A 27,607-nucleotide genomic window follows, 5' to 3' on the forward strand; every position below is an offset into this window, starting at 1 on the left:
GAACAAATGACAAATGAACAAATGAACAAATGAACAAATGAACAAATGAACAAATGAACAAATGAACAAATGAACAAATGAACAATTGAACAAATGAACAAATGACAAATGAACAAATGAACAAATGAACAAATGAACAAATGAACAAATGAACAAATGAACAAATGAACAAATGAACGAATGAACAAATGAACGAATGAACAAATGAACAAATGAACAAATGAACAAATGAACAATTGAACAAATGAACAAATGAACAAATGAACAAATGAACAAATGAACAAATGAAGAAATGAAGAAATGAAGAAATGAACAAACGAACAAATGAGCAAGTGAACAAGTGAACAAATGAACAAATGAACAAATGATCAAATGAACAAATGAACAAATGAACAAGTAAACAAGTAAACAAGTGAACAAATAAACAAATGAACAAATGACCAAATGAACAAATGAACAAATGAACAAATGAACAAATGAACAAATGAACAAATGAACAAATGAACAAATGAACAAATGAACAAATGAACAAATGAACAAATGCACAAATGAACAAATGAACAAATGCACAAATGAACAAATGAACAAATGAGCAAATGAACAAATGAACAAATGAACAAATGAACAAGTGAACAAATGAACAAGTGGACAAATAAACAAATGGACAAATGAACAAATGAACAAATGAACAAATGAACAAATGAACAAATGAAGAAATGAAGAAATGAAGAAATGAACAAACGAACAAATGAGCAAAGTGAACAAGTGAACAAATGAACAAATGAACAAATGAACAAATGAACAAGTGAACAAATGAACTAATGAACAAATGAACAAATGAACAAATGAACACATGAACAAATGAACAAATGAGCGAATAGACAAATGATCGAATGAACAAATGAACAAATGAGCGAATAGAAAAATGAACGAAGGAACAAATGAACAAATGAACAAATGAACAAATGAACAAATGAGCGAATAGACAAATGAACGAATGAACAAATGAACAAATGAACGAATGAACAAATGAACAAATGAACAAATGAACAAATGAACAAATGAACAAATGAACAAATGAACAAATGAAGAAATGATCAAATGAACAAATGAGCGAATAGACAAATGAACGAATGAATAAATGAACAAATGAGCGAATAGACAAATGAACGAAGGAACAAATGAACAAATGAACAAATGAACAAATGAACAAATGAACAAATGAACAAATGAACAAATGAACAAATGAACAAATGAACAAATGAACAAATGAACAAATGAACAAATGAACAAATGAACAAATGAACAAATGAACAAATGAACAAATGAACAAATGAACAAATGAACAAATGAACAAATGAACAAATGAACAAATGAACAAATGAACAAATGAACAAATGAACAAATGAACAAATGAACAAATGAACAAATGAACAAATGAACAAATGAACAAATGAACAAATGAACAAATGAACAAATGAACAAATGAATAAATGAACAAATGAACAAATGAACAAATGAACAAATGAACAGATGAACAAATGAACAAATGAGCAAATGAACAAATGAACAAATGAACAAATGAACAAATGAACAAATGAACAAATGGACAAATGAAAAAATGGACAAATGAACAAATGAACAAATGAACAAATCAACAAATGAACAAATGAACAAATGAACAAATGAACAAATGAACAAATGAACAAATGAACAAACGAACAAATGAACAAATGAACAAATGAACAAATGAACAAATGAACAAATGAACAAGTGAACAAATGAACAAATGTACAAATGAACAAATGAACAAATGAACAAATGAACAAATGAACAAATGAACAAATGAACAAATGAACAAATGAACAAATGAACAAATGAACAAATGAACAAATGAACAAATGAACAAATGAACAAATGAACAAATGAACAAATGAACAAATGAACAAATGAACAAATGAACAAATGAACAAATGAACAAACGAACAAATGAACAAATGAACAAACGAACAAATGAACAAATGAACAAGTGGACAAATGAACAAATGAACAAATGAACAAATGAACAAATGAACAAATGAACAAATGAACAAATGATCAAATGAAGAAATGAACAAACGAACAAATGAACAAATGAACAAATGAACAAGTGGACAAATGAACAAATGAACAAATGAACAAATGAACAAATGAACAAATGAACAAATGAACAAATGAACAAATGAACAAATGAACAAATGAACAAATGAACAAATGAACAAATGAACAAATGAACAAATGAACAAATGAACAAATGAACAAAAGAACAAATGAACAAATGAACAAATGAACAAATGAACAAATGAACAAATGAACAAATGAACAAATGAACAAAAGAACAAATGAACAAATGAACAAATGAACAAATGAGCGAATAGACAATCGCACAAATGAACAAATATACAAATGAACAAATGAACAAATGAACAAATGAAAAAATGAACAAATGAGCGAATAGACAAATGAACGAATGAACAAATGAACAAATGAACAAATGAACGAATGAACAATTGTACAAATGAACGAAGGAACAACTGAACAAATGAACAAATGAACAAATGAACAAATGAACAAATGAACAAATGAGCAAATGAACAAATGGACAAATGAAAAAATGGACAAATGAACAAATGAACAAATGAACAAGTGAACAAATGAACAAATGAACAAATTAACAAATGAGCGAATAGGCAAATGAACGATTTAACAAATGAACAAATGAACAAATGAACAAATGAACAAATGAACGAATGAACAAATGAACAAATGAACAAATGAACAAATGAACAAATGAACAAATGAACAAATGAACAAATGAACAAATGAACAAATGAACAAATGAACAAATGAACAAATGAACAAATGTGCGAATAGACAAATGATCGAATGAACAAATGAACAAATGAGCGAATAGAAAAATGAACGAAGGAACAAATGAACAAATGAACAAATGAGCGAATAGACAATTGAACGAAGGAACAAATGAACAAATGAACAAATGAACAAATGAACAAATGAACAAATGAACAAATGAACAAATGAACAAATGGACAAATGAACAAATGAACAAATGAACAAATGAACAAATGAACAAATGAACAAATGAACAAGTGAACAAATGAACAAATGAACAAATGAACAAATGAACAAATGAACAAATGAACAAATGAACAAATGAACAAATGAACAAATGAACAAATGAGCAAATGAAGAAATGAAGAAATGAACAAATGAAGAAATGAACAAATGAACAAATGAACAAATGAACAAATGAACAAATGAACAAATGAACAAATGAACAAATGAACAAATGAACAAATGAACAAATGAACAATTGAACAAATGAACAAATGACAAATGAACAAATGAACAAATGAACAAATGAACAAATGAACAAATGAACAAATGAGCGAATAGACAAATGAACGAATGAACGAATGAACAAATGAACAAATGAACAAATGAACGAATGAACAAATATACAAATGAACAAATGAACAAATGAACAAATGAACAAATGAACAAATGAACAAATGAACAAATGAACAAATGAACAAATGAACAAATGAACAAATGAACAAATGAACAAATGAACAAATGAACAAATGAACGAATGAACAAATGAACAAGTGGACAATTGAACAAATGGACAAATGAACAAATGAACAAATGAACAAATGAAGAAATGAAGAAATGAAGAAATGAAGAAATGAACAAATGAACAAATGAACAAATGAACAAATGAACAAATGAACAAATGAACGAATGAACAAATATACAAATGAACAAATGAACAAATGAACAAATGAACAAATGAACAAATGAACAAATGAAGAAATGAAGAAATGAAGAAATGAACAAATGAACAAATGAACAAATGAACAAATGAACAAATGAACAAATGAACAAATGAGCGAATAGACAAATGAACGAATGAACGAATGAACAAATGAACAAATGAACAAATGAACAAATGAACGAATGAACAAATATACAAATGAACAAATGAACAAATGAACAAATGAACAAATGAACAAATGAACAAATGAACAAACGAACAAATGAACAAATGAACAAGTGGACAAATGAACAAATGAACAAATGAACAAATGAACAAATGAACAAATGAAGAAATGAACAAATGAACAAATGATCAAATGAAGAAATGAACAAATGAACAAATGAACAAGTGGACAAATGAACAAATGAACAAATGAACAAATGAACAAATGAACAAATGAACAAATGAACAAATGAACAAATGAACAAATGAACAAATGAACAAATGAACAAATGAACAAATGAACAAATGAACAAACGAACAAATGAACAAATGAACAAGTGGACAAATGAACAAATGAACAAATGAACAAATGAACAAATGAACAAATGAACAAATGAACAAATGAACAAATGAACAAATGATCAAATGAAGAAATGAACAAACGAACAAATGAACAAATGAACAAATGAACAAGTGGACAAATGAACAAATGAACAAATGAACAAATGAACAAATGAACAAATGAACAAATGAACAAATGAACAAATGAACAAATGAACAAATGAACAAATGAACAAATGAACAAATGAACAAATGAACAAATGAACAAATGAACAAATGAACAAATGAACAAATGAACAAATGAACAAATGAATAAATGAACAAATGAACAAATGAACAAATGAACAAATGCACAAATGAACAAATGAACAAATGAACAAATGAACAAATGAACAAATGGACAAATGAAAAAATGGACAAATGAACAAATGAACAAATGAACAAGTGAACAAATGAACAAATGAACAAATTAACAAATGAGCGAATAGGCAAATGAACGAATTAACAAATGAACAAATGAACAAATGAACAAATGAACGAATGAACAAATGAACAAATGAACAAATGAACAAATGAACAAATGAACAAATGAACAAATGAACAAATGAACAAATGAACAAATGAACAAATTAACAAATGAACAAATGAACAAATGAACAAATGTGCGAATAGACAAATGATCGAATGAACAAATGAACAAATGAGCGAATAGAAAAATGAACGAAGGAACAAATGAACAAATGAACAAATGAACAAATGAGCGAATAGACAAATGAACGATTGAACAAATGAACAAATGAACGAATGAACAATTGTACAAATGAGCGAATAGACAATTGAACGAAGGAACAAATGAACAAATGAACAAATGAACAAATGAACAAATGAACAAATGAACAAATGGACAAATGAACAAATGAACAAATGAACAAATGAACAAATGAACAAATGAACAAATGAACAAGTGAACAAATGAACAAATGAACAAATGAACAAATGAACAAATGAACAAATGAACAAATGAACAAATGAACAAATGAACAAATGAACAAATGAACAAATGAGCAAATGAAGAAATGAAGAAATGAACAAATGAACAAATGAACAAATGAACAAATGAACAAATGAACAAATGAACAAATGAACAAATGAACAAATGAACAAATGAACAAATGAACAAAAGAACAAATGGACAAATGAACAAATGAACAAATGAACAAATGAACAAATGTGCGAAAAGACAAATGAACGAATGAACGAATGAACAAATGAACAAATGAACAAATGTGCGAAAAGACAAATGAACGAATGAACAAATGACAAATGAACAAATGAACAAATGAACAAATGAACAAATGAACAGATGAACAAATGAACAAATGAGCAAATGAACAAATGAACAAATGAACAAATGAACAAATGAACGAAGGAACAACTGAACAAATGAACAAATGAACAAATGAACAAATGAACAAATGAGCAAATGAACAAATGAACAAATGAACAAATGAACAAATGAACAAATGAACAAATGAACAAATGAACAAATGAACAAATGATCAAATGAACAAATAAACAAATGAACAAATGAACAAATGAACAAATGAACAAATGAACAAATGAACAAATGCACAAATGAACAAATGAACAAATGAACAAATGAACAAATGAACAAATGAACAAATGGACAAATGAAAAAATGAACAAATGAACAAGTGAACAAATGAACAAATGAACAAATTAACAAATGAGCGAATAGGCAAATGAACGAATTAACAAATGAACAAATGAACAAATGAACAAATGAACGAATGAACAAATGAACAAATGAACAAATGAACAAATGAACAAATGAACAAATGAACAAATGAACAAATGAACAAATGAACAAATGAACAAATGAACAAATGAACAAATGAACAAATGAACAAATGAACAAATGTGCGAATAGACAAATGATCGAATGAACAAATGAACAAATGAGCGAATAGAAAAATGAACGAAGGAACAAATGAACAAATGAACAAATGAACAAATGAGCGAATAGACAAATGAACGATTGAACAAATGAACAAATGAACGAATGAACAATTGTACAAATGAGCGAATAGACAATTGAACGAAGGAACAAATGAACAAATGAACAAATGAACAAATGGACAAATGAACAAATGAACAAATGAACAAATGAACAAATGAACAAATGAACAAGTGAACAAATGAACAAATGAACAAATGAACAAATGAACAAATGAACAAATGAACAAATGAGCAAATGAAGAAATGAACAAATGAACAAATGAACAAATGAACAAATGAACAAATGAACAAATGAACAAATGAACAAATGAACAAATGAACAAATGAACAAATGAACAAATGAACAAATGAACAAATGAACAAAAGAACAAATGGACAAATGAACAAATGAACAAATGAACAAATGAACAAATGTGCGAAAAGACAAATGAACGAATGAACGAATGAACAAATGAACAAATGAACAAATGAACAAATGAACAATTGAACAAATGAACAAATGAACAAATGACAAATGAACAAATGAACAAATGAACAAATGAACAAATGAACAAATGAACAAATGAGCGAATAGACAAATGAACGAATGAACGAATGAACAAATGAACAAATGAACAAATGAACAAATGAACAAATGAACGAATGAACAAATATACAAATGAACAAATGAACAAATGAACAAATGAACAAATGAACAAATGAACAAATGAACAAATGAACAAATGAACAAATGAACAAATGAACAAATGAACGAATGAACAAATGAACAAGTGGACAATTGAACAAATGGACAAATGAACAAATGAACAAATGAACAAATGAACAAATGAAGAAATGAAGAAATGAAGAAATGAAGAAATGAACAAATGAACAAATGAACAAAAGAACATATAAACAAATGAACAAATGATCAAATGAAGAAATGAACAAACGAACAAATGAACAAATGAACAAGTGGACAAATGAACAAATGAACAAATGAACAAATGAACAAATGAACAAATGAACAAATGATCAAATGAAGAAATGAACAAACGAACAAATGAACAAATGAACAAATGAACAAATGAACAAATGCACAAATGAACAAATGCACAAATGAACAAATGAACAAATGAACAAATGAACAAATGAACAAATGAACAAATGAACAAATGAACAAATGAACAAATGAACAAATGAACAAATGAACAAATGAACAAATGAACAAATGAACAAATGAACAAATGAACAAATGAACAAATGAACAAATGAACAAATGAACAAATGAACAAATGAACAAATGAACAAATGAACAAATGAACAAATGAACAAATGAACAAATGAACAAATGAACAAATGAATAAATGAACAAATGAACAAATGAACAGATGAACAAATGAACAGATGAACAAATGAACAAATGAGCAAATGAACAAATGAACAAATGAACAAATGAACAAATGAACAAATGAACAAATGGACAAATGAAAAAATGGACAAATGAACAAATGAACAAATGAACAAATGAACAAATGAACAAATGAACAAATGAACAAATGAACAAATGAACAAATGAACAAATGAACAAATGAACAAATGAACAAATGAACAAATGAACAAATGAACAAATGAACAAATGAACAAATGAACAAATGAACAAGTGAACAAATGAACAAGTGAACAAATGAACAAATGAACAAATGAACAAATGAACAAATGAACAAATGAACAAATGAACAAATGAACAAATGAACAAATGAACAAATGAACAAATGAACAAATGAACAAATGAACAAATGAACAAATGAACAAATGAACAAATGGACAAATGAACAAATGGACAAATGAACAAATGAACAAATGAACAAGTGAACAAATGAACAAATGAAGAAATAAAGAAATGAAGAAATGAACAAACGAACAAATGAGCAAAGTGAACAAGTGAACAAATGAACAAATGAACAAATGAACAAATGAACAAGTGAACAAATGAACTAATGAACAAATGAACACATGAACAAATGAACAAATGAGCGAATAGACAAATGATCGAATGAACAAATGAACAAATGAGCGAATAGAAAAATGAACGAAGGAACAAATGAACAAATGAACAAATGAACAAATGAGCGAATAGACAAATGAACGAATGAACAAATGAACAAATGAACGAATGAACAAATGAACAAATGAACAAATGAACAAATGAACAAATGAACAAATGAACAAATGAACAAATGAACAAATGAACAAATGAAGAAATGATCAAATGAATAAATGAACAAATGAACAAATGAACAAATGAACAAATGAACAAATGAACAAATGCACAAATGAACAAATGAACAAATGAACAAATGAACAAATGAACAAATGAACAAATGAACAAATGAACAAATGCACAAATGAACAAATGAACAAATGAACAAATGAACAAATGAACAAATGAACAAATGAACAAATGGACAAATGAAAAAATGGACAAATGAACAAATGAACAAATGAACAAGTGAACAAATGAACAAATGAACAAATGAACAAATGAACAAATGAACAAATGAACAAATGAACAAATGAACAAATGAACAAATGGACAAATGAAAAAATGAACAAATGGACAAATGAAAAAATGGACAAATGAACAAATGAACAAATGAACAAGTGAACAAATGAACAAATGAACAAATTAACAAATGAGCGAATAGGCAAATGAACGAATTAACAAATGAACAAATGAACAAATGAACAAATGAACGAATGAACAAATGAACAAATGAACAAATGAACAAATGAACAAATGAACAAATGAACAAATGAACAAATGAACAAATGAACAAATGAACAAATGAACAAATGAACAAATGAACAAATGAACAAATGAACAAATGAACAAATGAACAAATGAACAAATGTGCGAATAGACAAATGATCGAATGAACAAATGAACAAATGAGCGAATAGAAAAATGAACGAAGGAACAAATGATCAAATGAACAAATGAACAAATGAACAAATGAGCGAATAGACAAATGAACGATTGAACAAATGAACAAATGAACGAATGAACAATTGTACAAATGAGCGAATAGACAATTGAACGAAGGAACAAATGAACAAATGAACAAATGAACAAATGGACAAATGAACAAATGAACAAATGAACAAATGAACAAATGAACAAATGAACAAGTGAACAAATGAACAAATGAACAAATGAACAAATGAACAAATGAACAAATGAACAAATGAACAAATGAACAAATGAACAAATGAACAAATGAACAAATGAGCAAATGAAGAAATGAACAAATGAACAAATGAACAAATGAACAAATGAACAAATGAACAAATGAACAAATGAACAAATGAACAAATGAACAAATGAACAAATGAACAAATGAACAAAAGAACAAATGGACAAATGAACAAATGAACAAATGAACAAATGAACAAATGTGCGAAAAGACAAATGAACGAATGAACGAATGAACAAATGAACAAATGAACAAATGAACAAATGAACAATTGAACAAATGAACAAATGAACAAATGACAAATGAACAAATGAACAAATGAACAAATGAACAAATGAACAAATGAACAAATGAGCGAATAGACAAATGAACGAATGAACGAATGAACAAATGAACAAATGAACAAATGAACAAATGAACAAATGAACGAATGAACAAATATACAAATGAACAAATGAACAAATGAACAAATGAACAAATGAACAAATGAACAAATGAACAAATGAACAAATGAACAAATGAACAAATGAACAAATGAACGAATGAACAAATGAACAAGTGGACAATTGAACAAATGGACAAATGAACAAATGAACAAATGAACAAATGAACAAATGAAGAAATGAAGAAATGAAGAAATGAAGAAATGAAGAAATGAACAAATGAACAAATGAACAAAAGAACATATAAACAAATGAACAAATGATCAAATGAAGAAATGAACAAACGAACAAATGAACAAATGAACAAGTGGACAAATGAACAAATGAACAAATGAACAAATGAACAAATGAACAAATGAACAAATGATCAAATGAAGAAATGAACAAACGAACAAATGAACAAATGAACAAATGAACAAGTGGACAAATGAACAAATGAACAAATGCACAAATGAACAAATGAACAAATGAACAAATGAACAAATGAACAAATGAACAAATGAACAAATGAACAAATGAACAAATGAACAAATGAACAAATGAACAAATGAACAAATGAACAAATGAACAAATGAACAAATGAACAAATGAACAAATGAACAAATGAACAAATGAACAAATGAACAAATGAACAAATGAACAAATGAACAAATGAACAAATGAACAAATGAACAAATGAACAAATGAACAAATGAACAAATGAACAAATGAACAAATGAACAAATGAACAAATGAACAAATGAACAAATGAACAAATGAACAAATGAATAAATGAACAAATGAACAAATGAACAGATGAACAAATGAACAGATGAACAAATGAACAAATGAGCAAATGAACAAATGAACAAATGAACAAATGAACAAATGAACAAATGAACAAATGGACAAATGAAAAAATGGACAAATGAACAAATGAACAAATGAACAAATGAACAAATGAACAAATGAACAAATGAACAAATGAACAAATGAACAAATGAACAAATGAACAAATGAACAAATGAACAAATGAACAAATGAACAAATGAACAAATGAACAAATGAACAAATGAACAAATGAACAAATGAACAAGTGAACAAATGAACAAGTGAACAAATGAACAAATGAACAAATGAACAAATGAACAAATGAACAAATGAACAAATGAACAAATGAACAAATGAACAAATGAACAAATGAACAAATGAACAAATGAACAAATGAACAAATGAACAAATGAACAAATGAACAAATGAACAAATGGACAAATGAACAAATGAACAAATGAACAAGTGAACAAATGAACAAATGAACAAATGAACAAATGAAGAAATAAAGAAATGAAGAAATGAACAAACGAACAAATGAGCAAAGTGAACAAGTGAACAAATGAACAAATGAACAAATGAACAAATGAACAAGTGAACAAATGAACTAATGAACAAATGAACACATGAACAAATGAACAAATGAGCGAATAGACAAATGATCGAATGAACAAATGAACAAATGAGCGAATAGAAAAATGAACGAAGGAACAAATGAACAAATGAACAAATGAACAAATGAACAAATGAGCGAATAGACAAATGAACGAATGAACAAATGAACAAATGAACGAATGAACAAATGAACAAATGAACAAATGAACAAATGAACAAATGAACAAATGAACAAATGAACAAATGAAGAAATGATCAAATGAATAAATGAACAAATGAACAAATGAACAAATGAACAAATGAACAAATGAACAAATGAACAAATGCACAAATGAACAAATGAACAAATGAACAAATGAACAAATGAACAAATGAACAAATGAACAAATGGACAAATGAACAAATGGACAAATGAACAAATGAACAAATGAACAAGTGAACAAATGAACAAATGAACAAATTAACAAATGAGCGAATAGGCAAATGAACGAATTAACAAATGAACAAATGAACAAATGAACAAATGAACGAATGAACAAATGAACAAATGAACAAATGAACAAATGAACAAATGAACAAATGAACAAATGAACAAATGAACAAATGAACAAATGAACAAATGAACAAATGTGCGAATAGACAAATGATCGAATGAACAAATGAACAAATGAGCGAATAGAAAACTGAACGAAGGAACAAATGAACAAATGAACAAATGAACAAATGAACAAATGAACAAATGAGCGAATAGACAAATGAACGATTGAACAAATGAACAAATGAACGAATGAACAAATGAACAAATGAACAAATGAACAAATGAACAAATGAACAAATGAACAAATGAACAAATGAACAAATGAACAAATGAACAAATGAACAAATGAACAAATGAACAAATGAACAAATGAACAAATGAACAAATGAACAAATGAACAAATGAACAAATGAACAAATGAACAAATGAACAAATGAACAAATGAACATATGAACAAATGAACAAATGAAAAAATGAACAAATGAACAAATGAACAAATGAACAAATGATCAAATGAACAAATGAGCGAATAGAAAAATGAACGAATGAACGAATGAACAAATGAACAAATGAACAAATGAACAAATGAACAAATAAGCGAATAGACAAATGAACGAATAGACAAATGAACGAATAAACAAATGAACAAATGAACGAATGAACAAATGAACAAATGAGCGAATAGACAAATGAACGAAGGAACAAATGAACAAATGAACAAATGAACAAATGAACAAATGAACAAATGAACAAATAAACAAATGAACAAATGAACGAATGAACAAATGAACAAATGAACAAATGTACAAAGGAACAAATGAACAAGTGAACAAATGAACAAATGAACAAATGAACAAATGAACAAATGAACAAATGAACGAATGAACAAATGAACAAATGAACAAATGTACAGATGAACAAATGAACAAATGAACGAATGAACAAATGAACAAATAAACAAATGAACAAATGAACAAATGAACAAATGAACAAGTGGACAAATGAACAAATGGACAAATGAACAAATGAACAAATGAACAAATGAACAAATGAACAAATGAAGAAATGAACAAACGAACAGATGAGCAAGTGAACAAGTGAACAAATGAACAAATGATCAAATGATCAAATGAACAAATGAACAAATGAACAAATGAACAAATGAACAAATGAACAAATGGACAAATGAACAAATGAACAAGTAAACAAGTAAACAAGTGAACAAATGAACAAATGAACAAATGAACAAATGAACAAATGAACAAATGAACAAATGAACAAATGAACGAATGAACGAATGAACGAATGAACGAATGAACAAATGAACAAATGAACAAATGAACAAGTGGACAAATGAACAAATGGACAAATGAACAAATGAACAAATGAACAAATGAACAAATGAAGAAATGAAGAAATGAAGAAATGAACAAACGAACAAATGAGCAAGTGAACAAGTGAACAAATGAACAAATGAACAAATGATCAAATGAACAAATGAACAAATGGACAAATGAACAAGTAAACAAGTAAACAAGTGAACAAATAAACAAATGAACAAATGACCAAATGAACAAATGAACAAATGAACAAATGAACAAATGAACAAATGAACAAATGAACAAATGAACAAATGAACAAATGAACAAATGAACAAATGAACAAATGAACAAATGAACAAATGAACAAAAGAACAAATGAACAAATGAACAAATGATCAAATGAAGAAATGAACAAATGAACAAATGAACAAACGAACAAATGAACAAATGAAAAAATGAACAAGTGGACAAATGAACAAATGAACAAATGAACAAATGAACAAATGAACAAATGAACAAATGAACAAATGAACAAATGAACAAATGAACAAATGAACAAATGAACAAATGAACAAATGAACAAATGAGCGAATAGACAAATGAACGAAGGAAAAAATGAACAAATGAACAAATGAACAAATGAACGAATGAACGAATGAACAAATGAACAAATGAACAAATGAACAAATGAACAAATGAACAAATGAACAAATGAACAAATGAACAAATGAACAAATGAACAAATGAACAAATGAACAAATGAACCAATGAAAAAATGAACAAATGAACAAATGAACAAATGAACAAATGATCAAATGAACAAATGATCGAATAGACAAATGAACGAATGAACGAATGAACAAATGAACAAATGAACAAATGAACAAATGAACAAATGAGCGAATAGACAAATGAACGAATGAGCGAATAGACAAATGAACGAATGAAAGAATGAACAAATGAACGAATGAACAAATGAACAAATGAACAAATGAACAAATGAACAAATGAACAAATGAACAAATGAACAAATGAACAAATGAACAAATGAACAAATGAACAAATGAACAAATGAACAAATGAACAAATGAACAAATGAACAAATGAACAAATGAACAAATGAACAAATGAACAAATGAACAAATGAACAAATGAACAAATGAACAAGTGAACAAATGAACAAATGAACAAATTAACAAATGAGCGAATAGGCAAATGAACGAATTAACAAATGAACAAATGAACAAATGAACAAATGAACGAATGAACAAATGAACAAATGAACAAATGAACAAATGAACAAATGAATAAGTGAACAAATGAACAAAGGAACAAATGAACAAATGAACAAATGATCAAATGAACAAACGAACTAATGAACAAACGAACTAATGAACAAATGCAGAAATGAACAAATGAACAAATGAACAAGAGAACAAATGAACGAATGAACAAATGAACAAATGAACAAATGAACAAATGAACAAAGGAACAAACGAACAAATGAACAAAGGAACAAACGAACAAAAGAACAAATGAACAAACGATCAAATGAACAAGTGAACAAGTCAACAAGTAAACAAATGAACAAATGAACAAATGAACAAATGAACAAATGAACAAATGAACAAATGAACAAATGAACAAATGAACAAATGAACAAATGAACAAATGAACAAATGAACAAATGAACAAATGAACAAATGAACAAATGAACAAATGAGCGAATAGACAAATGATCGAATGAACAAATGAACAAATGAGCGAATAGAAAAATGAACGAAGGAACAAATGAACAAATGAACAAATGAACAAATAAGCGAATAGACAAATGAACGATTGAACAAATGAACAAATGAACGAATGAACAATTGTACAAATGAGCGAATAGACAATTGAACGAAGGAACAAATGAACAAATGAACAAATGAACAAATGAACAAATGAACAAATGAACAAATGAACAAATGAACAAATGAACAAATGAACAAATGAACAAATGAACAAATGAACAAATGAACAAATGAACAAATGAACAAATGAACAAATGAACAAATGAACAAATGAACAAATGAACAAATGAACAAATGAACAAATGAACAAATGAACAAATGAACAAATGAACAAATGAACAAATGAACAAATGAACAAATGAACAAATGAACAAATGAACAAATGAACAAATGAACAAATGAACAAATGAACAAATGAACAAATGAACAAATGAACAAATGAACAAATGAACAAATGAACAAATGAACAAATGAACAAATGAACAAATGAAGAAATGAACAAATGAACAAATGAACAAATGAACAAATGAACAAGTGAACAAATGAACAAATGAACAAATGAACAAATGAACAAATGAACAAATGAACAAATGAACAAATGAACAAATGAACAAATGAACAAATGAACAAATGAACAAATGAACAAATGAACAAATGAACAAATGAACGAATGAACAAATGAACAAATGAACGAATGAACAAATGAACAAATGAACAAATGAACAAGTGGACAAATGAACAAATGGACAAATGAACAAATGAACAAATGAACAAATGAACAAATGAACAAATGAACAAACGAACAAATGAGCAAGTGAACAAGTGAACAAATGAACAAATGATCAAATGATCAAATGAACAAATGAACAAATGAACAAATGAACAAATGAACAAATGAACAAATGAACAAATGGACAAATGAACAAATGAACAAGTAAACAAGTAAACAAGTGAACAAATGAACAAATGAACAAATGAACAAATGAACAAATGAACAAATGAACAAATGAACAAATGAACAAATGAACAAATGAACAAATGAACAAATGAACAAATGAACGAATGAACGAATGAACGAATGAACGAATGAACGAATGAACGAATGAACAAATGAACAAATGAACAAATGAACAAGTGGACAAATGAACAAATGGACAAATGAACAAATGAACAAATGAACAAATGAACAAATGAACAAATGAACAAACGAACAAATGAGCAAGTGAACAAGTGAACAAATGAACAAATGAACAAATGATCAAATGAACAAATGAACAAATGAACAAATGAACAAGTAAACAAGTAAACAAGTGAACAAATGAACAAATGAACAAATGACCAAATGAACAAATGAACAAATGAACAAATGAACAAATGAACAAATGAACAAATGAACAAATGAACAAATGAACAAATGAACAAATGAACAAATGAACAAAAGAACAAATGAACAAATGAACAAATGATCAAATGAAGAAATGAACAAATGAACAAATGAACAAACGAACAAACGAACAAATGAACAAATGAACAAGTGGACAAATGAATAAATGAACAAATGAACAAATAAACAAATGAACAAATGAACAAATGAACAAATGAACAAATGAACAAATGAACAAATGAACAAATGAACAAATGAACAAATGAACAAATGAACAAATGAACAAATGAACAAATGAAGAAATGAACAAATGAACAAATGAGCGAATAGACAAATGAACGAAGGAACAAATGAACAAATGAACAAATGAACGAATGAACAAATAAACAAATGAACAAATGAACAAATGAACAAATGAACAAATGAACGAATGAACAAATGAACAAATGAACAAATGAACAGATGAACAAATGAACAAATGAACGAATGAACAAATGAACAAATAAATAAATGAACAAATGAACAAGTGGACAAATGAACAAATGGACAAATGAACAAATGAACAAATGAACAAATGAACAAATGAAGAAATGAAGAAATGAACAAACGAACAAATGAGCAAGTGAACAAGTGAACAAATGAACAAATGATCAAATGATCAAATGAACAAATGAACAAATGAACAAATGAACAAATGAACAAATGAACAAATGGACAAATGAACAAATGAACGAATGAACGAATGAACGAATGAACGAATGAACGAATGAACGAATGAACGAATGAACAAATGAACAAATGAACAAATGAACAAGTGGACAAATGAACAAATGGACAAATGAACAAATGAACAAATGAACAATTGAACAAATGAACAAATGAACAAGTGGACAAATGAACAAATGGACAAATGAACAAATGAACAAATGAACAATTGAACAAGTGGACAAATGAACAAATGGACAAATGAACAAATGAACAAATGAACAAATGAACAAATGAAGAAATGAAGAAATGAAGAAATGAACAAATGAGCAAGTGAACAAGTGAACAAATGAACAAATGAACAAATGAACAAATGATCAAATGAACAAATGAACAAATGAACAAATGAACAAGTAAACAAGTAAACAAGTGAACAAATAAACAAATGAACAAATGACCAAATGAACAAATGAACAAATGAACAAATGAACAAATGAACAAATGAACAAATGAAAAAATGACCAAATGAACAAATGAACAAATGAATAAGTGAACAAATGAACAAAGGAACAAATGAACAAATGAACAAATGAACAAATGAACAAATGAACAAATGAACAAATGAACAAATGAACAAATGAACAAATGAACAAATGAACAAATGAACAAATGAACAAATGAACAAATGAACAAATGAACAAATGAACAAATGAACAAATGAACAAATGAACAAATGAACAAATGAACAAATGAACAAATGAACAAATGAACAAATGAACAAATGAACAAATGAACAAATGAACAAATGAACAAATGAACAAATGAACAAATGAACAAATGAACAAATGAACAAATGAACAAATGAACACATGAACAAATGAACAAATGAACAAATGAACAAATGAACAAATGAACAAATGAACAAATGAACAAATGAACAAATGAACAAATGAACAAATGAACAAATGAACAAATGAACAAATGAACAAATGAACAAATGAACAAATGAACAAATGAACAAATGAACAAATGAACAAATGAACAAATGAACAAATGAAAAAATGAACAAATGAACAAATGAACAAATGAACAAATGATCAAATGAACAAATGAGCGAATAGAAAAATGAACGAATGAACGAATGAACAAATGAACAAATGAACAAATGAACAAATGAACAAATAAGCGAATAGACAAATGAACGAATAGACAAATGAACGAATAAACAAATGAACAAATGAACGAATGAACAAATGAACAAATGAGCGAATAGACAAATGAACGAAGGAACAAATGAACAAATGAACAAATGAACAAATGAACAAATGAACAAATAAACAAATGAACAAATGAACGAATGAACAAATGAACAAATGAACAAATGTACAAAGGAACAAATGAACAAGTGAACAAATGAACAAATGAACAAATGAACAAATGAACAAATGAACAAATGAACGAATGAACAAATGAACAAATGAACAAATGAACAGATGAACAAATGAACAAATGAACTAATGAACAAATGAACAAATAAACAAATGAACAAATGAACAAATGAACAAATGAACAAGTGGACAAATGAACAAATGGACAAATGAACAAATGAACAAGTGAACAAATGAACAAATGAAGAAATGAAGAAATGAACAAACGAACAAATGAGCAAGTGAACAAGTGAACAAATGAACAAATGATCAAATGATCAAATGAACAAATGAACAAATGAACAAATGAACAAATGAACAAATGAACAAATGGACAAATGAACAAATGAACAAGTAAACAAGTAAACAAGTGAACAAATGAACAAATGAACAAATGAACAAATGAACAAATGAACAAATGAACAAATGAACGAATGAACGAATGAACGAATGAACGAATGAACAAATGAACAAATGAACAAATGAACAAGTGGACAAATGAACAAATGGACAAATGAACAAATGAACAAATGAACAAATGAACAAATGAACAAATGAAGAAATGAAGAAATGAAGAAATGAACAAACGAACAAATGAGCAAGTGATCAAGTGAACAAATGAACAAATGAACAAATGATCAAATGAACAAATGAACAAATGGACAAATGAACAAGTAAACAAGTAAACAAGTGAACAAATAAACAAATGAACAAATGACCAAATGAACAAATGAACAAATGAACAAATGAACAAATGAACAAATGAACAAATGAACAAATGAACAAAAGAACAAATGAACAAATGAACAAATGATCAAATGAAGAAATGAACAAATGAACAAATGAACAAACGAACAAATGAACAAATGAAAAAATGAACAAGTGGACAAATGAACAAATGAACAAATGAACAAATGAACAAATGAACGAATGAACAAATGAACAAATGAACAAATGAACAAATGAACAAATGAGCGAATAGACAAATGAACGAATGAGCGAATAGACAAATGAACGAATGAAAGAATGAACAAATGAACGAATGAACAAATGAACAAATGAACAAATGAACAAATGAACAAATGAACAAATGAACAAATGAACAAATGAACAAATGAACAAATGAACAAATGAACAAATGAACAAATGAACAAATGAACAAATGAACAAATGAACAAATGAACAAATGAACAAATGAACAAATGAACAAATGAACAAATGAACAAATGAAAAAATGACCAAATGAACAAATGAACAAATGAACAAATGAAAAAATGACCAAATGAACAAATGAACAAATGAATAAGTGAACAAATGAACAAAGGAACAAATGAACAAATGAACAAATGAACAAACGAACTAATGAACAAACGAACTAATGAACAAATGCAGAAATGAACAAATGAACAAATGAACAAGAGAACAAATGAACGAATGAACAAATGAACAAATGAACAAATGAACAAATGAACAAAGGAACAAACGAACAAATGAACAAAGGAACAAACGAACAAAAGAACAAATGAACAAACGATCAAATGAACAAGTGAACAAGTCAACAAGTGAACAAATGAACAAATGAACAAATGAACAAATGAACAAATGAACAAATGAACAAATGAACAAATGAACAAATGAACAAATGAACAAATGAACGAATAGACAAATGATCGAATGAACAAATGAACAAATGAGCGAATAGAAAAATGAACGAAGGATCAAATGAACAAATGAACAAATAAGCGAATAGACAAATGAACGATTGAACAAATGAACAAATGAACGAATGAACAATTGTACAAATGAGCGAATAGACAATTGAACGAAGGAACAAATGAACAAATGAACAAATGAACAAGTGAACAAATGAACAAATGAACAAATGAACAAATGAACAAATGAACAAATGAACAAATGAACAAATGAACAAATGAACAAATGAACAAATGAACAAATGAACAAATGAACAAATGAACAAATGAACAAATGAACAAATGAAGAAATGAAGAAATGAACAAATGAACAAATGAACAAATGAACAAATGAACAAATGAACAAATGAACAAATGAACAAATGAACAAATGAACAAATGAACAAATGAACAAATGAACAAATGAACAAATGAACAAATGAACAAATGAACAAATGAACAAATGAACGAATGAACAAATGAACAAATGAACGAATGAACAAATGAACAAATGAACAAATGAACAAGTGGACAAATGAACAAATGGACAAATGAACAAATGAACAAATGAACAAATGAACAAATGAACAAATGAACAAATGAACAAATGAACAAATGAACAAATGAACAAACGAACAAATGAGCAAGTGAACAAGTGAACAAATGAACAAATGATCAAATGATCAAATGAACAAATGAACAAATGAACAAATGAACAAATGAACGAATGAACGAATGAACAAATGAACGAATGAACAAATGAACAAATGAACAAGTGAACAAATGAACAAATGAACAAATGAACAAATGAACAAATGAACAAATGAAGAAATGAAGAAATGAACAAACGAACAAATGAGCAAGTGAACAAGTGAACAAATGAACAAATGAACAAATGATCAAATGAACAAATGAACAAATGAACAAATGAACAAGTATACAAGTAAACAAGTGAACAAATGAACAAATGAACAAATGACCAAATGAACAAATGAACAAATGAACAAATGAACAAATGAACAAAAAAACAAATGAACAAATGAACAAATGAACAAATGAACAAATGAACAAATGAACAAATGAACAAATGATCAAATGAAGTAATGAACAAATGAACAAATGAACAAATGAACAAATGTGCGAATAGACAAATGAACGAATGAACAAATGAACAAATGAACGAATGAACAAATGAACAAATGAACATATGAACAAATGAACAAATGAACAAATGAACAAATGAACAAGTGGACAAATGAACAAATGAACAAATGAACAAATGAACAAATGAACAAATGGACATATGAACAAATGAACAAATGAACAAATGAACAAGTGGACAAATGAACAAATGAACAAATGAACAAATGAACAAATGAACAAATGAACAAATGAACAAATGAACAAATGAACAAATGAACAAATGAACAAATGAACAAATGAACAAATGAACAAATGAACAAATGAACAAATGAACAAATGAGCAAATGAACAAATGAACAAATGAACAAATGAACAAATGAACAAATGAGCAAATGAGCAAATGAGCAAATGAACAAATGAACAAATGAACGAATGAACAAATGAACAAATGAACAAATGAACAAATGAACAAATGAACAAATGAACAAATGGACAAATGAACAAATGAACAAATGAACAAATATACAAATGAAAAAATGACCAAATGAACATATGAACAAATGAATAAGTGAACAAATGAAAAAATGAACAAACGAACAAATGAACAAATGTACAAATGAACAAATGAACAAATGAACAAATGAAAAAATGACCAAATGAACAAATGAACAAGTGAGCAAGTGAACAAATGAACAAATGAACAAATGAAAAAATGAACAAATGAACAAATGAACAAATGAACAAATGAACAGATGAACAAATGAACAAATGAACAAATGAACAAATGAACAAATGAACAAAGGAGCAAATGAACAAATGAACAAATGAACAAATGAGCAAATGAGCAAATGAGCAAATGAGCAAATGAGCAAATGAACAAATGAACAAATTAACAAATGAGCGAATAGGCAAATGAACGAATTAACAAATGAACAAATGAACAAATGAAGAAATGAAGAAATGAAGAAATGAAGAAATGAACAAACGAACAAATGAGCAAATGAACAAGTGAACAAATGAACAAATGAACAAATGATCAAATGAACAAATGAACAAATGAACAAATGAACAAGTGAACAAATGAACAAATGAACAAATTAACAAATGAGCGAATAGGCAAATGAACGAATTAACAAATGAACAAATGAACAAATGAACAAATGAACAAATGAACAAATGAACAAATGAACAAATGAACAAATGAACAAATGAACAAATGAACAAATGAACAAATGAACAAATGAACAAATGAACAAATGAACAAATGAACGAATGAACGAATGAACAAATGAACAAATGAACAAATGAACAAATGAACAAATGAACAAATGAACAAATGAACAAATGAACAAATGAACAAATGAACAAATGAACAAATGAACAAATGAACAAATGAACAAATGTACAAATGAACAAATGAACAAATGAACAAATGAACACATGAACATATGAACAAATGAACAAATGAACAAATGAACAAATGAACAAATGAACAAATGAACAAATGAACAAATGAACAAATGAACGAATGAACGAATGAACGAATGAACAAATGAACAAATGAACAAATGAACAAATGAACAAATGAACAAATGAACAAATGAACAAATGAACAAATGAGCGAATAGACAAATGATCGAATGAACAAATGAACAAATGAGCGAATAGAAAAATGAACGAAGGAACAAATGAACAAATGAACAAATGAACAAATGAACAAATGATCAAATGAACAAATGAGCGAATAGAAAAATGAACGAATGAACGAATGAACAAATGAACAAATGAACAAATGAACAAATAAGCGAATAGACAAATGAACGAATGAACAAATGAACAAATGAACGAATGAACAAATGAACAAATGAGCTAATAGACAAATGAACGAAGGAACAAATGAACAAATGAACAAATGAACAAATGAACAAATGAACGAATGAACAAATGAACAAATGAACAAATGAACAAAGGAACAAATGAACAAGTGAACAAATGAACAAATGAACAAATGAACAAATAAACAAATGAACAAATGAACGAATGAACAAATGAACAAATGAACAAATGAACAGATGAACAAATGAACAAATGAACGAATGAACAAATGAACAAATAAACAAATGAACAAATAAACAAATGAACAAATGAACAAATGAACAAATGAACAAATGAACAAATGAACAAGTGGACAAATGAACAAAGGAACAAATGAACAAGTGAACAAATGAACAAATGAACAAATGAACAAATGAACAAATGAACAAATGAACAAATGAACAAATGAACAAATGAACAAATGAACAAATGAAAAAATGACCAAATGAACAAATGAACAAATGAATAAGTGAACAAATGAACAAATGAACAAATGAACAAATGAACAAATGAACAAATGAACGAATGAACAAATGAACAAATGAACAAATGAACAAAGGAACAAATGAACAAGTGAACAAATGAACAAATGAACAAATGAACAAATGAACAAATGAACAAATGAACAAATGAACAAATGAACAAATGAACAAATGAACAAATGAAAAAATGACCAAATGAACAAATGAACAAATGAATAAGTGAACAAATGAACAAAGGAACAAATGAACAAATGAACAAATGAACAAATGAACAAATGAACAAACGAACTAATGAACAAACAAACTAATGAACAAATGCAGAAATGAACAAATGAACAAATGAACAAGAGAACAAATGAACGAATGAACAAATGAACAAATGAACAAATGAACAAATGAACAAATGAACAAATGAACAAATGAACAAATGAACAAAGGAACAAACGAACAAATGAACAAAGGAACAAACGAACAAAAGAACAAATGAACAAACGATCAAATGAACAAGTGAACAAATGAACAAATGAACAAATGAACAAATGAACAAATGAACAAATGAACAAATGAACAAATGAACAAATGAACAAATGAACAAATGAACAAATGAACAAATGAACAAACGAACAAATGAACAAATGAACAAGTGGACAAATGAACAAATGAACAAATGAACAAATGAACAAATGAACAAATGAACAAATGATCAAATGAAGAAATGATCAAACGGACAAATGAACAAATGAACAAATGAACAAGTGGACAAATGAACAAATGAACAAATGAACAAATGAACAAATGAACAAATGAACAAATGAACAAATGAACAAATGAACAAATGAACAAATGAACAAATGAACAAATGAACAAATGAACAAATGAACAAATGAACAAATGAACAAATGAACAAATGAACAAATGAACAAATGAACAAATGAACAAATGAACAAATGAACAAATGAACAAATGAACAAATGAACAAATGAACAAATGAACAAATGAACAAATGAACAAATGAACAAATGAACAAATGAATAAATGAACAAATGAACAAATGAACAAATGAACAGATGAACAAATGAACAAATGAGCAAATGAACAAATGAACAAATGAACAAATGAACAAATGAACGAAGGAACAACTGAACAAATGAACAAATGAACAAATGAACAAATGAACAAATGAGCAAATGAACAAATGAACAAATGAACAAATGAACAAATGAACAAATGAACAAATGAACAAATGAACAAATGAACAAATGAACAAATGAACAAATGAACAAATGAAAAAATGAAAAAATGACCAAATGAACAAATGAACAAATGAACAAATGAGCAAATGAACAAATGAACAAATGAACAAGTGAACAAATGAACAAATGAACAAATGAACAAATGAACAAATGAACAAATGAACAAATGAACAAATGAACAAATGAACAAATGAACAAACGAACAAATGAACAAATGAACAAGTGGACAAATGAACAAATGAACAAATGAACAAATGAACAAATGAACAAATGAACAAATGAACAAATGATCAAATGAAGAAATGATCAAACGAACAAATGAACAAATGAACAAATGAACAAGTGGACAAATGAACAAATGAACAAATGAACAAATGAACAAATGAACAAATGAACAAATGAACAAATGAACAAATGAACAAATGAACAAATGAACAAATGAACAAATGAACAAATGAACAAATGAACAAATGAACAAATGAACAAATGAACAAATGAACAAATGAACAAATGAACAAATGAACAAATGAACAAATGAACAAATGAACAAATGAACAAATGAACAAATGAACAAATGAACAAATGAACAAATGAACAAATGAACAAATGAACAAATGAATAAATGAACAAATGAACAAATGCACAAATGAACAGATGAACAAATGAACAAATGAGCAAATGAACAAATGAACAAATGAACAAATGAACAAATGAACGAAGGAACAACTGAACAAATGAACAAATGAACAAATGAACAAATGAACAAATGAGCAAATGAACAAATGAACAAATGAACAAATGAACAAATGAACAAATGAACAAATGAACAAATGAACAAATGAACAAATGATCAAATGAACAAATAAACAAATGAACAAATGAACAAATGAACAAATGAACAAATGAACAAATGAAAAAATGACCAAATGAACAAATGAACAAATGAATAAGTGAACAAATGAACAAAGGAACAAATGAACAAATGAACAAATGAACAAATGAACAAATGAACAAACGAACTAATGAACAAACGAACTAATGAACAAATGCAGAAATGAACAAATGAACAAATGAACAAGAGAACAAATGAACGAATGAACAAATGAACAAATGAACAAATGAACAAATGAACAAATGAACAAAGGAACAAAGGAACAAACGAACAAATGAACAAAGGAACAAACGAACAAAAGAACAAATGAACAAACGATCAAATGAACAAGTGAACAAGTCAACAAGTGAACAAATGAACAAATGAACAAATGAACAAATGAACAAATGAACAAATGAACAAATGAACAAATGAACAAATGAACAAATGAACAAATGAGCGAATAGACAAATGATCGAATGAACAAATGAACAAATGAGCGAATAGAAAAATGAACGAAGGAACAAATGAACAAATGAACAAATGAACAAATGAGCGAATAGACAAATGAACGATTGAACAAATGAACAAATGAACGAATGAACAATTGTACAAATGAGCGAATAGACAATTGAATGAAGGAACAAATGAACAAATGAACAAATGAACAAATGAACAAATGAACAAATGAACAAATGAACAAATGAACAAATGAACAAATGAACAAATGAACAAATGAACAAATGAACAAATGAACAAATGAACAAATGAACAAATGAACAAATGAACAAATGAACAAATGAACAAATGAACAAATGAACAAATGAACAAATGAACAAATGAACAAATGAACAAATGAACAAATGAACAAATGAACAAATGAACAAATGAACAAATGAACAAATGAACAAATGAACAAATGAACAAATGAACAAATGAACAAATGAACAAATGAACAAATGAACAAATGAACAAATGAACAAATGAACAAATGAACAAATGAACAAATGAACAAATGAACAAATGAACAAATGAACAAATGAACAAATGAACAAATGAACAAATGAACAAATGAACAAATGAACAAATGAACAAATGAACAAATGAACAAATGAACAAATGAACAAATGAACAAATGAACAAATGAACAAATGAACAAATGAACGAATGAACAAATGAACGAATGAACGAATGAACAAATGAACAAATGAACAAATGAACAAGTGGACAAATGAACAAATGGACAAATGAACAAATGGACAAATGAACAAATGAACAAATGAACAAATGAACAAATGAACAAATGAACAAATGAACAAATGAACAAATGAACAAATGAACAAATGGACAAATGAACAAATGAACAAGTAAACAAGTAAACAAGTGAACAAATGAACAAATGAACAAATGAACAAATGAACAAATGAACAAATGAACAAATGAACAAATGAACAAATGAACAAATGAACAAATGAACAAATGAACAAGTAAACAAGTAAACAAGTGAACAAGTGAACAAATGAACAAATGAACAAATGAACAAATGAACAAATGAACAAATGAACAAATGAACGAATGAACGAATGAACGAATGA

This window comes from Megalopta genalis, unplaced genomic scaffold (genome assembly GCF_051020955.1).
Source record: "Megalopta genalis isolate 19385.01 unplaced genomic scaffold, iyMegGena1_principal scaffold0021, whole genome shotgun sequence".
Taxonomy (NCBI): Eukaryota; Metazoa; Arthropoda; class Insecta; order Hymenoptera; family Halictidae; genus Megalopta; species Megalopta genalis.